Here is a 13,353-nt window from a genome sequence, read left to right as displayed (position 1 = left end):
AATGTAGATTGTTGCGCATTTTAGCATTTTAACCATTTTCCTAACCTTAACCCAATTCTCCAAACCTGCTATGTTAATTAACCTAACTTGCTGGGTAAGTCTCCTTACCTGCTGCAAAAAGTCAATTCTGACAAACTGTAGCCTATTTTCTTCTAGCCAAAACCTATATAATTTCAACCCAACAGCGCCAGTAATTGCGCTTAAAACTCCTTTCCTCATTTCTCTGGGCAGTGTTAAACCTTCACCCTTCAGTTTGGATACTTCTAATGGCAGTAAAGATGTCTCATCTTTCATCTGTATTTGTTTCAATGATTTATCCAACTGCATAAATCAATATACATTATGTCTCCCACACTTCTAAAACCAAAGTTGCACCCCTGATTGTAACTAACAACAGTGATAGGCTGATGACCAAACTACTAGGCCCACTTAGACTCATTGTGCACTGGATGATGTGATGGCTCTTATTTAAATGATTCTAGCCTCAAGTCATGGCTATATTCTAACTGACCGATTAGACCATAGCCTAAAATCACAGGGGAAGCCAAGCCCCCCCCCCCCCCCCAAAAAAAGCCATATTATAACTCGTGTTGTGATAATTGTATTGTTTGCTTTATAACCTGTTAGTTCATATGCCTTGTGACCGTGATATATTGGCCCAACACCAAGATAAGACACAGTAGCAGAATAAATTCAACCACACCGTTATTTAATCTCAGAACCGGAGAGCAACCTCTGTCCAGCATTTAACAAACAGTTACATTTCCTACAGCAGGGTCAAGCAAGTTTAAAACCATGGAGAGTTATCAAAAGTCACAAAGAAAACAGGAGCTGCCTCCATTATTCCAGCACCATTTCAACATCCTCAAATCAAAGATGCTTAGTCTAAAGTGACAACTAAAATATACCAAGAACAATTTAGTCCAATCAACGTAAGCTATATATGATATGGCTGTCCATGGTTCTGGTTTCTGCGTGCGTGCGGAGAAAAACCATGTTGATTCACCCTACTTGTAGAGAAATTCCCATTTATGTATTTTATTTAACTAGGCAAGTGTCACACCCTGATCAGTTTCACCTGTCCTCGTTATTGTCTCCACCCCCTCCAGGTGTCGCTTGTTTTCCCCAGTGTATTTATCCCGGTGTTTCCTGTCTTTCTGTGACAGTGTATTTATCTCTGTCTCACTGGGCCAGTGTATTTATCTCTGTGTTCCCGTTTGTCTTATATGTTAGTCAAGTCAACCAGAGTGGTTTTCACATACTCCTTTTGCTATTCTCTTTTTGATAGTCCTCACAGTTTTGACCCCTGCCTGACTCTGGACTTCTTTGCCCGCCTGCCTGATCGTCCTGCCTGATCGTCCTGCCTGATCGTCCTGCCTGATCGTCCTGCCTGATCGTCCTGCCTGATCGTCCTGCCTGATCGTCCTGCCTGATCGTCCTGCCTGATCGTCCTGCCTGGCCTGACCTGGAGTCTGTCTGCCCTTCGGTACCTTTTGGACTCTGAACTGGTTTTGAACCTTTTGGTCGTGGACAGGCATTCTCTTGCCTTCCCCTATTGGATTAATATATATTTGTAAGACTCCAACCATCTCCCTCCTGTCTGGGTCTTACCTTGTGTCATGATAGCAAGTCAGTTAAGAACAAATTCTTATTTACAATGACGGCCTACCTAGGCCTAACCCTAACCTGGACAATGCTCGGCCAATTGTGCACCGCCATATAGGACTCCCAATCACGGCTGGTTGTGAAACAGCCTGGACTCTAACCACGGTCTGTAGTGAAGCCTCTAGCACTGACATACAGTGCCTTAGACTGCTGCGCCACTTGGGGAACCAATGTTGACCAAACAGTCTGACTGTGTTGTACAGTACTTTTCTTTTGTCCTGGGCTACCTGGCTAAAATGCTTGCTCACTAGCCTAACTTCCTTTCATGAGCGACATTATCTAGTTAACATTAGCCTTCCACATATTGAACATCATCCTCTCAGGCCAGGGGCACAATGTATACATTTATGGTTACATCAGAATCTCTGTTATAATCATTGGCCAATACAGAAAATTAAGTCAAATCCATATCTCCATCCATGGCTAATTTAGGAAAGGGACAATTTTAGCTAGCTAACCACTGGAGGACAATACAAAGATATGCAACAATTCAAGTTGTCTGTCAATGACGTATGCGCCTGTTGTCATGTGATAGGAGTGAACCATATTATTTTTTTATTATTTACCTTTATTTAACCAGGTAGGCAAGTTGAGAACAAGTTCTCATTTACAATTGCGACCTGGCCAAGATAAAGCAAAGCAGTTCGACAGATACAACAACACAGAGTTACACATGGAGTAAAACAAACATACAGTCAATAATAAAGTATAAACAAGTCTATATACAATGTGAGCAAATGAGGTGAGAAGGGAGGTAAAGGCAAAAAAAGGCCTTGGTGGCAAGGTAAATACAATATAGCAAGTAAAACACTGGAATGGTAGTTTTGCAATGGAAGAATGTGCAAAGTAGAAATAAAAATAATGGGGTGCAAAGGAGCAAAATAAATAAATAAATTAAATACAGTTGGGAAAGAGGTAGTTGATAGGGCTAAATTATATGTGGGCTATGTACAGGTGCAGTAATCTGTGAGCTGCTCTGACAGTTGGTGCTTAAAGCTAGTGAGGGAGATAAGTGTTTCCAGTTTCAGAGATTTTTGTAGTTCGTTCCAGTCATTGGCAGCAGAGAACTGGAAAGAGAGGCGGCCAAAGAAAGAATTGGTTTTGGGGGTGACTAGAGAGATATACCTGCTGGAGCGTGTGCTACAGGTGGGAGATGCTATGGTGACCAGCGAGCTGAGATAAGGGGGGACTTTACCTAGCAGGGTCTTGTAGATGACATGGAGCCAGTGGGTTTGGCGACGAGTATGAAGCGAGGGCCAGCCAACGAGAGCGTACAGGTCGCAATGGTGGGTAGTGTATGGGGCTTTGGTGACAAAACGGATTGCACTGTGATAGACTGCATCCAGTTTGTTGAGTAGGGTATTGGAGGCTATTTTGTAAATTACATCGCCAAAGTCGAGGATTGGTAGGATGGTCAGTTTTACAAGGGTATGTTTGGCAGCATGAGTGAAGGATGCTTTGTTGCGAAATAGGAAGCCAATTCTAGATTTAACTTTGGATTGGAGATGTTTGATATGGGTCTGGAAGGAGAGTTTACAGTCTAACCAGACACCTAAGTATTTGTAGTTGTCCACGTATTCTAAGTCAGAGCCGTCCAGAGTAGTGATGTTGGACAGGCGGGTAGGTGCAGGTAGTGATCGGTTGAAGAGCATGCATTTAGTTTTACTTGTATTTAAGAGCAGTTGGAGGCCACGGAAGGAGAGTTGTATGGCATTGAAGCTTGCCTGGAGGGTTGTTAACACAGTGTCCAAAGAAGGGCCGGAAGTATACAGAATGGTGTCGTCTGCGTAGAGGTGGATCAGAGACTCACCAGCAGCAAGAGCGACCTCATTGATGTATACAGAGAAGAGAGTCGGTCCAAGAATTGAACCCTGTGGCACCCCCATAGAGACTGCCAGAGGTCCGGACAACAGACCCTCAGATTTGACACACTGAACTCTATCAGAGAAGTAGTTGGTGAACCAGGCGAGGCAATCATTTGAGAAACCAAGGCTGTTGAGTCTGCCGATGAGGATGTGGTGATTGACAGAGTCGAAAGCCTTGGCCAGATCAATGAATACGGCTGCACAGTAATGTTTCTTATCGATGGCGGTTAAGATATCGTTTAGGACCTTGAGCGTGGCTGAGGTGCACCCATGACCAGCTCTGAAACCAGATTGCATAGCAGAGAAGGTATGGTGAGATTCAAAATGGTCGGTAATCTGTTTGTTGACTTGGCTTTCGAAGACCTTAGAAAGGCATGGTAGGATAGATATAGGTCTGTAGCAGTTTGGGTCAAGAGTGTCCCCCCCTTTGAAGAGGGGGATGACCGCAGCTGCTTTCCAATCTTTGGGAATCTCAGACGACACGAAAGAGAGGTTGAACAGGCTAGTAATAGGGGTGGCAACAATTTCGGCAGATAATTTTAGAAAGAAAGGGTCCAGATTGTCTAGCCCGGCTGATTTGTAGGGGTCCAGATTTTGCAGCTCTTTCAGAACATCAGCTGAATGGATTTGGGAGAAGGAGAAATGGGGAAGGCTTGGGCGAGTTGCTGTTGGGGGTGCAGTGCTGTTGACAGGGGTAGGAGTAGCCAGGTGGAAAGCATGGCCAGCAGTAGAAAAATGCTTATTGAAATTTTCAATTATGGTGGATTTATCAGTGGTGACAGTGTTTCCTATCTTCAGTGCAGTGGGCAGCTGGGAGGAGGTGTTCTTATTCTCCATGGACTTTACAGTGTCCCAGAACTTTTTTGAGTTAGTGTTGCAAGAAGCAAATTTCTGCTTGAAAAAGCTAGCCTTGGCTTTTCTAACTGCCTGTGTATAATGGTTTCTAGCTTCCCTGAACAGCTGCATATCACGGGGGCTGTTCGATGCTAATGCAGAACGCCATAGGACGTTTTTGTGTTGATTAAGGGCAGTCAGGTCTGGGGAGAACCAAGGGCTATATCTGTTCCTGGTTCTAAATTTCTTGAATGGGGCATGTTTATTTAAGATGGTTAGGAAGGCATTTTTAAAAAATATCCAGGCATCCTCTACTGACGGGATGAGGTCAATATCCTTCCAGGATACCCCGGCCAGGTCGATTAGAAAGGCCTGCTCGCTGAAGTGTTTCAGGGAGCGTTTTACACTGATGAGAGGAGGTCGTTTGACCGCTGACCCATTACGGATGCAGGCAATGAGGCAGTGATCGCTGAGATCTTGGTTGAAGACAGCAGAGGTGTATTTAGAGGGGAAGTTGGTTAGGATGATATCTATGAGGGTGCCCGTGTTTAAGGCTTTGGGGAGGTACCTGGTAGGTTCATTGATAATTTGTGTGAGATTGAGGGCATCAAGTTTAGATTGTAGGATGGCTGGGGTGTTAAGCATGTTCCAGTTTAGGTCGCCTAGCAGCACGAGCTCTGAAGATAGATGGGGGGCAATCAGTTCACATATGGTGTCCAGAGCACAGCTGGGGGCAGAGGGTGGTCTATAGCAGGCGGCAACGGTGAGAGACTTGTTTTTAGAAAGGTGGATTTTTAAAAGTAGAAGTTCAAATTGTTTGGGTACAGACCTGGATAGTAGGACAGAACTCTGCAGGCTATCTTTGCAGTAAATTGCAACACCGCCCCCTTTGGCAGTTCTATCTTGTCTGAAAATGTTGTAGTTTGGAATTAAAATGTCTGAATTTTTGGTGGTCTTCCTAAACCAGGATTCAGACACAGCTAGAACATCCGGGTTGGCAGAGTGTGCTAAAGCAGTGAATAGAACAAACTTAGGGAGGAGGCTTCTAATGTTAACATGCATGAAACCAAGGCTATTACGGTTACAGAAGTCGTCAAAAGAGAGCGCCTGGGGAATAGGAGTGGAGCTAGGCACTGCAGGGCCTGGATTCACCTCTACATCGCCAGAGGAACATAGGAGGAGTAGGATAAGGGTGCGACTAAAAGCAATAAGAATTGGTCGTCTAGAACGTCTGGAACAGAGAGTAAAAGGAGGTTTCTGGGGGCGATAAAATAGCATCAAGGTATAATGTACAGACAAAGGTAAGGTAGGATGTGAATACAGTGGAGGTAAACCTAGGTATTGAGTGATGAAGAGAGAGATATTGTCTCTAGAAACATCATTGAAACCAGGAGATGTCATTGCATGTGTGGGTGGTGGAACTAATAGGTTGGATAAGGTATAGTGAGCAGGACTAGAGGCTCTACAGTGAAATAAGCCAATAAACACTAACCAGAACAGCAATGGACAAGACATATTGACATTAAGGAGAGGCATGCTTAGTCGAGTGATCAAAAGGGTCCAGTGAGTGGAGAGGTTGGTTTAGGGTCACGGCGATTTAGACAGCTAGCCAAGCCAACCGGTAGCAAGCTAGCATAGGATGGAGTCTGTTGTTAGCCACCTCTTGCGTTCGGTCAGTAGATTAGTGGGGTTCCGTGTGGTAGAGGGGATTAATCCAAATCACACAACAACAAAAATAAGAACAATAGATATAGTTATAGAGGCCCGAGAAGAAAACATAATAATTCAAATAAATAAATTGTCCGATTGTCTATTCAGATAGCAGCCGGAAAGACAGCTAACGGTTAGCGGGCCGCAGATGGGCGTTCCGGTAACGTCGCGACAGAGGAGCCAGCCGGATCTCCTTCAGGTAGATAACGTCGGCAGTCCGGTTGTGAAGGCCCGGTGGGGCTCCGCGTAGGCAGTGAAACGGGTCCGGATAGGTGACTGCAGCCCAGGAGTGAATGATGGGACTCAGGCGTGATTGACGGAGCTGGCTAGCACCGGAACAATCGATGTTTGCTCCGGAATCGACGAAAGCCGACTGTCACACGGATAGCAGCTAGCTAGCTGTGAGATCCGGGTATGAATGTCCAGAGAGCAGTTGAAATCCAGGGACATGGAGAGAAAAATTGGTCCGGTATGTTCCGTTCCGAGCCGCGCTGCGCCGTACAAAACTGGCGATAGATTTTCGATAGATTTTCGAACTAAAGGACAGCCGATGACCACAAACCGTGGTTAGCTTCTGATTAGCTTCTGGGCTAGCTCCTGGCTAGCTTCTGGCTAGTTTCTGGCCAGCCTCCTGGAGTTTCTGGCTAGCTTCCTGAAGGATTGCAGATCTGAGGTAAATAATACTTTTTTATAAATATAAATTGGTGAGGCTGGTTGCAGGAGAGTGTTTAGAAGATGAGTTGATGGAAAATAAAAATAAAATGTATGTGAAAAAAGTTGTAAATATATATATATACAGGACACGACAAGACGAGGACAAAAGACGTCTGAACTGCTATGCGATCTTGGAAGATCCAAATTCACACTACTTTTTGGTGCGCAAAGACCATCCCCAGTTGAGCTCACTCAGTTTAGCTCAATGCTGATTGACTATTTTATACTTTTTTTTCTATCAAGGGAGGCTAAATGCTCTCTGGCTTCCCTTGCATTCAATGCTACAGTGGCAACAATGTAATCCTCTTTTTGACCAGAGGAGCAACAAATAGATGGCCTACACATACAGAGCCAGTGGGGCTCTGTTTTGCTCGCTCAGATGCTTTCTCCGGTGAGATACATTCAGCCACCTGTAAATTGAAGGAAAATTATGAAACACAGTGACGAAACACAAATTATTTTATGTTTTCTTTTATCTTGGTCAGTTATTTTGGGAAGCATAGTTTCCCTTGGCATCCATGAATACACCACAATGCTAGGCTACAATTAGAGGTTGCCATAAAGAAATAGCATTAAGCTATGTTTGCAATTCCTCTAAATGTTTTAAGACATCTTCATCTTACTTTCAGTTTTTCATAATGAATTTCCTAGGCAATTTTACATGGAAGTGAATCATCATGATGGGACGATACAACGAATACATTGAACTACAACCAGCGGCATGCGGCACAATGGCTTATTCATTACGCTGATTCTGTTGCAAAACGTTTCTTAAACAGAGGCAAACGGCACGAAACAGGGAAGGACTTACTTGAATTTGCCCAAAAGATACTCAAATTGTTCTATATTTGCTTCTGTTTGGATCTTATAGAAATACTATGCGGAAATCGCGCTGTCATTTCCTTGTTGCTAAATTTTGCCTAATTTCAGTTTGACAAAACAAGCAAGTATAGTTTAGAATCATTGTACCATCTAAACCGCTGTTAAATATATTTTCCATAACCAAAAAGATTGTATTTTCAGTTGTTTGAAACTGGTGTACAAAACCAAAAGGAAAATATGAAAAATGAAACTTTAGAATGGGAAGCATAGTAGTGCACATAGAATAGATCTATGTCTTATACTTACTTTCAATGAGAATGACATCTATAACTCACATTTCTATTTTAATTTGGTCAGGTTGCCCAAAAAGTTAAAAAATAGCAGCTTTAAACGGTTTCTGTAATGACTACACCCCAGGGATTGAAAGGATTCCTCATTACCCACACAATGCTTGAGCATAGTTCATGCTACCGGGATCCTTGATGTCCCTACGCCATTGACGTTGACACTGAAAAGGGTTAAGGGTTAGGTAAGGGTTATGGTTACATTAGGGTAACAACTCTTCCGGCGTTTTAGAAACCTTGCATCCGTATCAATTGACATTGAAACGATGTACAGTAGGCCTATCTAGTACAAGAGGCCAAGGAGATAATATGACGATGGTGCTGGGGGGTTTGGTTTGGGACAAGATGGTGGGTATGCCCGACTGGTTGTTGGACTTGGAGATGGAGTCAGGGGAACCCAGTGAGGTCGTTAAGAAGGCGAGCAGGGGAAAAGGATGAAAGTAAACCATAAAAGATGATGTTGTTTACCCATTGGGAGTGAGATTTTTTTTTGGAGAGAATGACTCCTTGTCTTCTGGCTGATCTGTATGTCGTGTCAGGTTGGGTGGGAAAGATGTTGGGGAATGTTGGTGAAAGTTACTCGAAGTGGAATCGTGTAGAATGTGCTCCGCACCACGTGACTGGGGACTACAACTGTGACTTGTGTTCCCCTCCGGAGCAGGGTGCCATTGAAAAGAGGGATAACTGGAGTGGCATTGAGTATTACCGGTGTCTGTGACGCCCACAGTTTGGTGCCACGCAGAGGGTGGTGAAACAGAGAAGACACTGTCTGTACTACTAAGTTTTGATGCAGTTTTTAAAGTCATGTTAGGATGTGTCAGTTATCCCGTGAGAGCTTTTGTTTTAGGTGTCAATCTTATGATCATGTGGCAGCAGTGTGTAGGAGAGAGATTCCTAGATGTGAGAAGTGTGCAGGAGGACATGAGAGAAAGGAATGTGTAGTATCGGTGGGAAAAGTATGTAAACTGTAGGCATGCCCATGGTGCTGGAGATCAGAGGTGTCTGGTGAGAGAAAGGCAGGTTGAGGTTGCCAGGATCAAAGTAGTACAGAAAGTGTCATGCTGAGGCAGTGAAGAGAGTAGTAGAAGAAGATGGGTTCAGGGTGAGGGATCCTAAAAGTATCCCTGTGAGTAGGCTGAGGTCAATAGAGAGTGATAGGAATAACATATGCTTCAGTAAGGTCAAAACATTTGATTTGTTTTGGTGTCCATGGTTATCAACTGTACCACAGGAATGGGAAATATGAATCACAGAGGATAGATGTTGTGGTGGCAGCTGCAGAGAAGTACTGGGTGTACAAGATTTTACTGCGGAAGAGTAACGAGGTGTTTTGAACGATATTGTCCCGTCCTCCCAGGCTGCTGGCCTGGTGCAGGTTCAGATAGGGCCAAAGTAGTGGAATAGTGATGAGGTTTTAATGGGTGTATGGTTAGTTGGTAGAGCAATTTTTTTCCTCTCACAAAGTGTAATGAATTCATATTATAGAATCGTAGGCTGATACACAGCCAATACAGTAGGTGGCGACATGCACCTATAACATTTGTTTGCATTATACCAAAGAGGAAGAAGACAGTGCTGAGTCCCAATACAGTGCCTTGCGAAAGTATTCGGCCCCCTTGAACTTTGCGACCTTTTGCCACATTTCAGGCTTCAAACATAAAGATATAAAACTGTATTTTTTTGTGAAGAATCAACAACAAGTGGGACACAATCATGAAGTGGAACGACATTTATTGGATATTTCAAACTTTTTTAACAAATCAAAAACTGAAAAATTGGGTGTGCAAAATTATTCAGCCCCTTTACTTTCAGTGCAGCAAACTCTCTCCAGAAGTTCATTGAGGATCTCTGAATGATCCAATGTTGACCTAAATGACTAATGATGATAAATACAATCCACCTGTGTGTAATCAAGTCTCCGTATAAATGCACCTGCACTGTGATAGTCTCAGAGGTCCGTTAAAAGCGCAGAGAGCATCATGAAGAACAAGGAACACACCAGGCAGGTCCGAGATACTGTTGTGAAGAAGTTTAAAGCCGGATTTGGATACAAAAAGATTTCCCAAGCTTTAAACATCCCAAGGAGCACTGTGCAAGCGATAATATTGAAATGGAAGGAGTATCAGACCACTGCAAATCTACCAAGACCTGGCCGTCCCTCTAAACTTTCAGCTCATACAAGGAGAAGACTGATCAGAGATGCAGCCAAGAGGCCCATGATCACTCTGGATGAACTGCAGAGATCTACAGCTGAGGTGGGAGACTCTGTCCATAGGACAACAATCAGTCGTATATTGCACAAATCTGGCCTTTATGGAAGAGTGGCAAGAAGAAAGCCATTTCTTAAAGATATCCATAAAAAGTGTCGTTTAAAGTTTGCCACAAGCCACCTGGGAGACGCACCAAACATGTGGAAGAAGGTGCTCTGGTCAGATGAAACCAAAATTGAACTTTTTGGCAACAATGCAAAACGTTATGTTTGGCGTAAAAGCAACACAGCTGAACACACCATCCCCACTGTCAAACATGGTGGTGGCAGCATCATGGTTTGGGCCTGCTTTTCTTCAGCAGGGACAGGGAAGATGGTTAAAATTGATGGGAAGATGGATGGAGCCAAATACAGGACCATTCTGGAAGAAAACCTGATGGAGTCTGCAAAAGACCTGAGACTGGGACGGAGATTTGTCTTCCAACAAGACAATGATCCAAAACATAAAGCAAAATCTACAATGGAATGGTTCAAAAATAAACATATCCAGGTGTTAGAATGGCCAAGTCAAAGTCCAGACCTGAATCCAATCGAGAATCTGTGGAAAGAACTGAAAACTGCTGTTCACAAATGCTCTTCATCCAACCTCACTGAGCTCGAGCTGTTTTGCAAGGAGGAATGGGAAAAAATGTCAGTCTCTCGATGTGCAAAACTGAGAGACATACCCCAAGCGACTTACAGCTGTAACCGCAGCAAAAGGTGGCGCTACAAAGTATTAACTTAAGGGGGCTTAATAATTTTGCACGCCCAATTTTTCAGTTTTTGATTTGTTAAAAAAGTTTGAAATATCCAATAAATGTCGTTCCACTTCATGATTGTGTCCCACTTGTTGTTGATTCTTCACAAAAAAATACAGTTTTATATCTTTATGTTTGAAGCCTGAAATGTGGTAAAAGGTCGCAAAGTTCAAGGGGGCCGAATACTTTCGCAAGGCACTGTATCTACAGTATGTCCACAGATGATATTAAAGAAAATGTGAAGGGTGGCAGAGTGAGGCAAATAGTTTCAGTTGGAAAGAGGGTCAAAGAAGTGAAAGCTTATCATTGATTCTAAGAATTGAGAAAGTCTTGCTGGGGAAAGTACAGGTAGGATTCCTTAGTTTCAATGTTAGAGAATTTGTCCCATATGCGCTGCAGTGTTTTAAATGCCAAAGAATGAGACATGTAGCTACTCAGAAAATATGTGCAAAGTGTGGAGGGGAATATGATTATGGTGAATGTGGAAGCAATGTGAAGTGCTGTAATGAAGAACACAGTGCAGCATTTGGTGAATGCCAGGTACAGAGAGGCTCAGAGATATAGGATCAGTCATGATGTATTGTATACAGGGGCCGTAAAACAGATTGGTAGAACTACAGTGTGGACTGATGGAGCTTACATGGATGTACCCGTAGGAAGTGATGGTCCTGGCATAGTTTCAAGGCCTGTTCAGAAATCTTGTGTTCATGAATGTGCAGTGACAAAGGACACATGGATAATGAATAAAGTTGACTTCAGAGCTTTTATTGGTAAGGTTATCAAACGACTCAGGTTGTGGAAAACAGGTTTAAGGTTATTGTAGAGGCGACAAAAGAGATATTGGGGGTAACAGATGTTACTGTTGAAATGGTTGTTGACATGCTGAACATTCCTAAGGGTGGAGTGTTTCAGCATGATATAGATAACGTTTAATGGGGTTAGGGAGGGATTTTTTGAGGACGAGGGAGGAGGGTGTGGTAGAAGTTAGGGATTTATTTGGTTTAGAATTTGTTTTTCACAGTTGCACAGAATTAGGCAGATCATGATTGATCGTACATTCCAGCAAAGTAGGTGTCGGCATGCACTTTAAACTTTTGTTTGGGGACCGCCATGATATCATAGATGAAGGAAGTGCTAGAAGATGGCGGAAACGACTGTTCTGTTCAAAACTGATAGTGGGTCGGGTGAAGATGAGAGTACAGAGAGTGAGAACGAGTTGGCTACAGTCGTGAAAGGAAACAAAAGTAAAATTTTGATGGAAACTAAGAAAAATCCCTACATTCATTTATATTCGGAGTGAGGGTCTTGGATCAATGTTATGTGAGGGATCCGTTCAAAGTCATGAGGAGTATAACGGAGGCATTGGGTGAGGTGGTGGTCGTTGGGAGTCACAAGAGCTGGTCTTATTCAGATTTTGTGTGTCCGTGGAACAGAATAAGCATACTTTGCGCCTCAAATATTTTTTTATAGAATGTTGTGTATGGGTTTCCGAAGCATGGCGTCTGTCAAGGGGGTTATTTATGGGGTTGTGCTAGCCTTTGATCTAGCTCTCAAACTCTAGGCGGCATTCTGCTTTCTCCCTACAGTTTTCGGGCATCCTGCCTTCTCCCTACTGTTTTTGGGCCTTCTGCCTTCTCCCTGCAGTTTTCGGGCATCCTGCCTTCTCCCTACTGTTTTTGGGCAGTTTTCACCCAAGACCAATGTTCAGTGGTGTAAAAATACTTTAAAGTACTACTTCAGTAGTTTTTTGGTGGTGTCTGTTCTTTACTTTACTATTTATATTTTTGACTACTCTCACTTCACTACATTCCTAAAGAAAATAATATACTTTTTACTCCATACATTTTCCCTGACACCAAAAGTACTCCTTATATTTTGAATGCTTAACATAAAATGGTTCACTTCACACACTTATCACGGCAACATCCCTGGTCATCCCTACGGTCTCTGATCTGGCGGACTCACTAAACACAAATGCTTAATTTGTGAAGTATGTCTGAGTGTTGGAGTGTGCCCCAGGCTATCCGTAAATTTTAAAAACAAGAATATTGTGCCGTTTGTTTAATATATTCATATTTTTACTTTTGAAACTTAAGTATATTTAAAACCAAATAATTTTAGACATTTACCCAAGTAGCATTTTCCTGGGTAATTTCACTCAACTTTCTAGAGCAGTGGTTACCGATCTCAAAGGTGTTCCTAGTCGATCGCCAAACATTTCTGTAAAAAAACAACGATAAAGCCTTCTGTTCCTTTTTTTTCCTTCTCGGGCTGTTGATGGTAGGCGCACCCGATTCATCTGCCCTGCGCACTGGGTAGGTGAACTGTTGTCATTTTTAACCATTTCATGTGTCTGAAGTATAAACTGTGTGTTCCCGGGGGACCCAGACGGC

The sequence above is a fragment of the Oncorhynchus mykiss genome, chromosome 30 (genome assembly GCF_057628025.1).
Source record: "Oncorhynchus mykiss isolate SJ-2025 chromosome 30, ASM5762802v1, whole genome shotgun sequence".
In the NCBI taxonomy this organism is placed as follows: domain Eukaryota; kingdom Metazoa; phylum Chordata; class Actinopteri; order Salmoniformes; family Salmonidae; genus Oncorhynchus; species Oncorhynchus mykiss.
Note: the sequence above shows the minus strand (reverse complement) of the source record.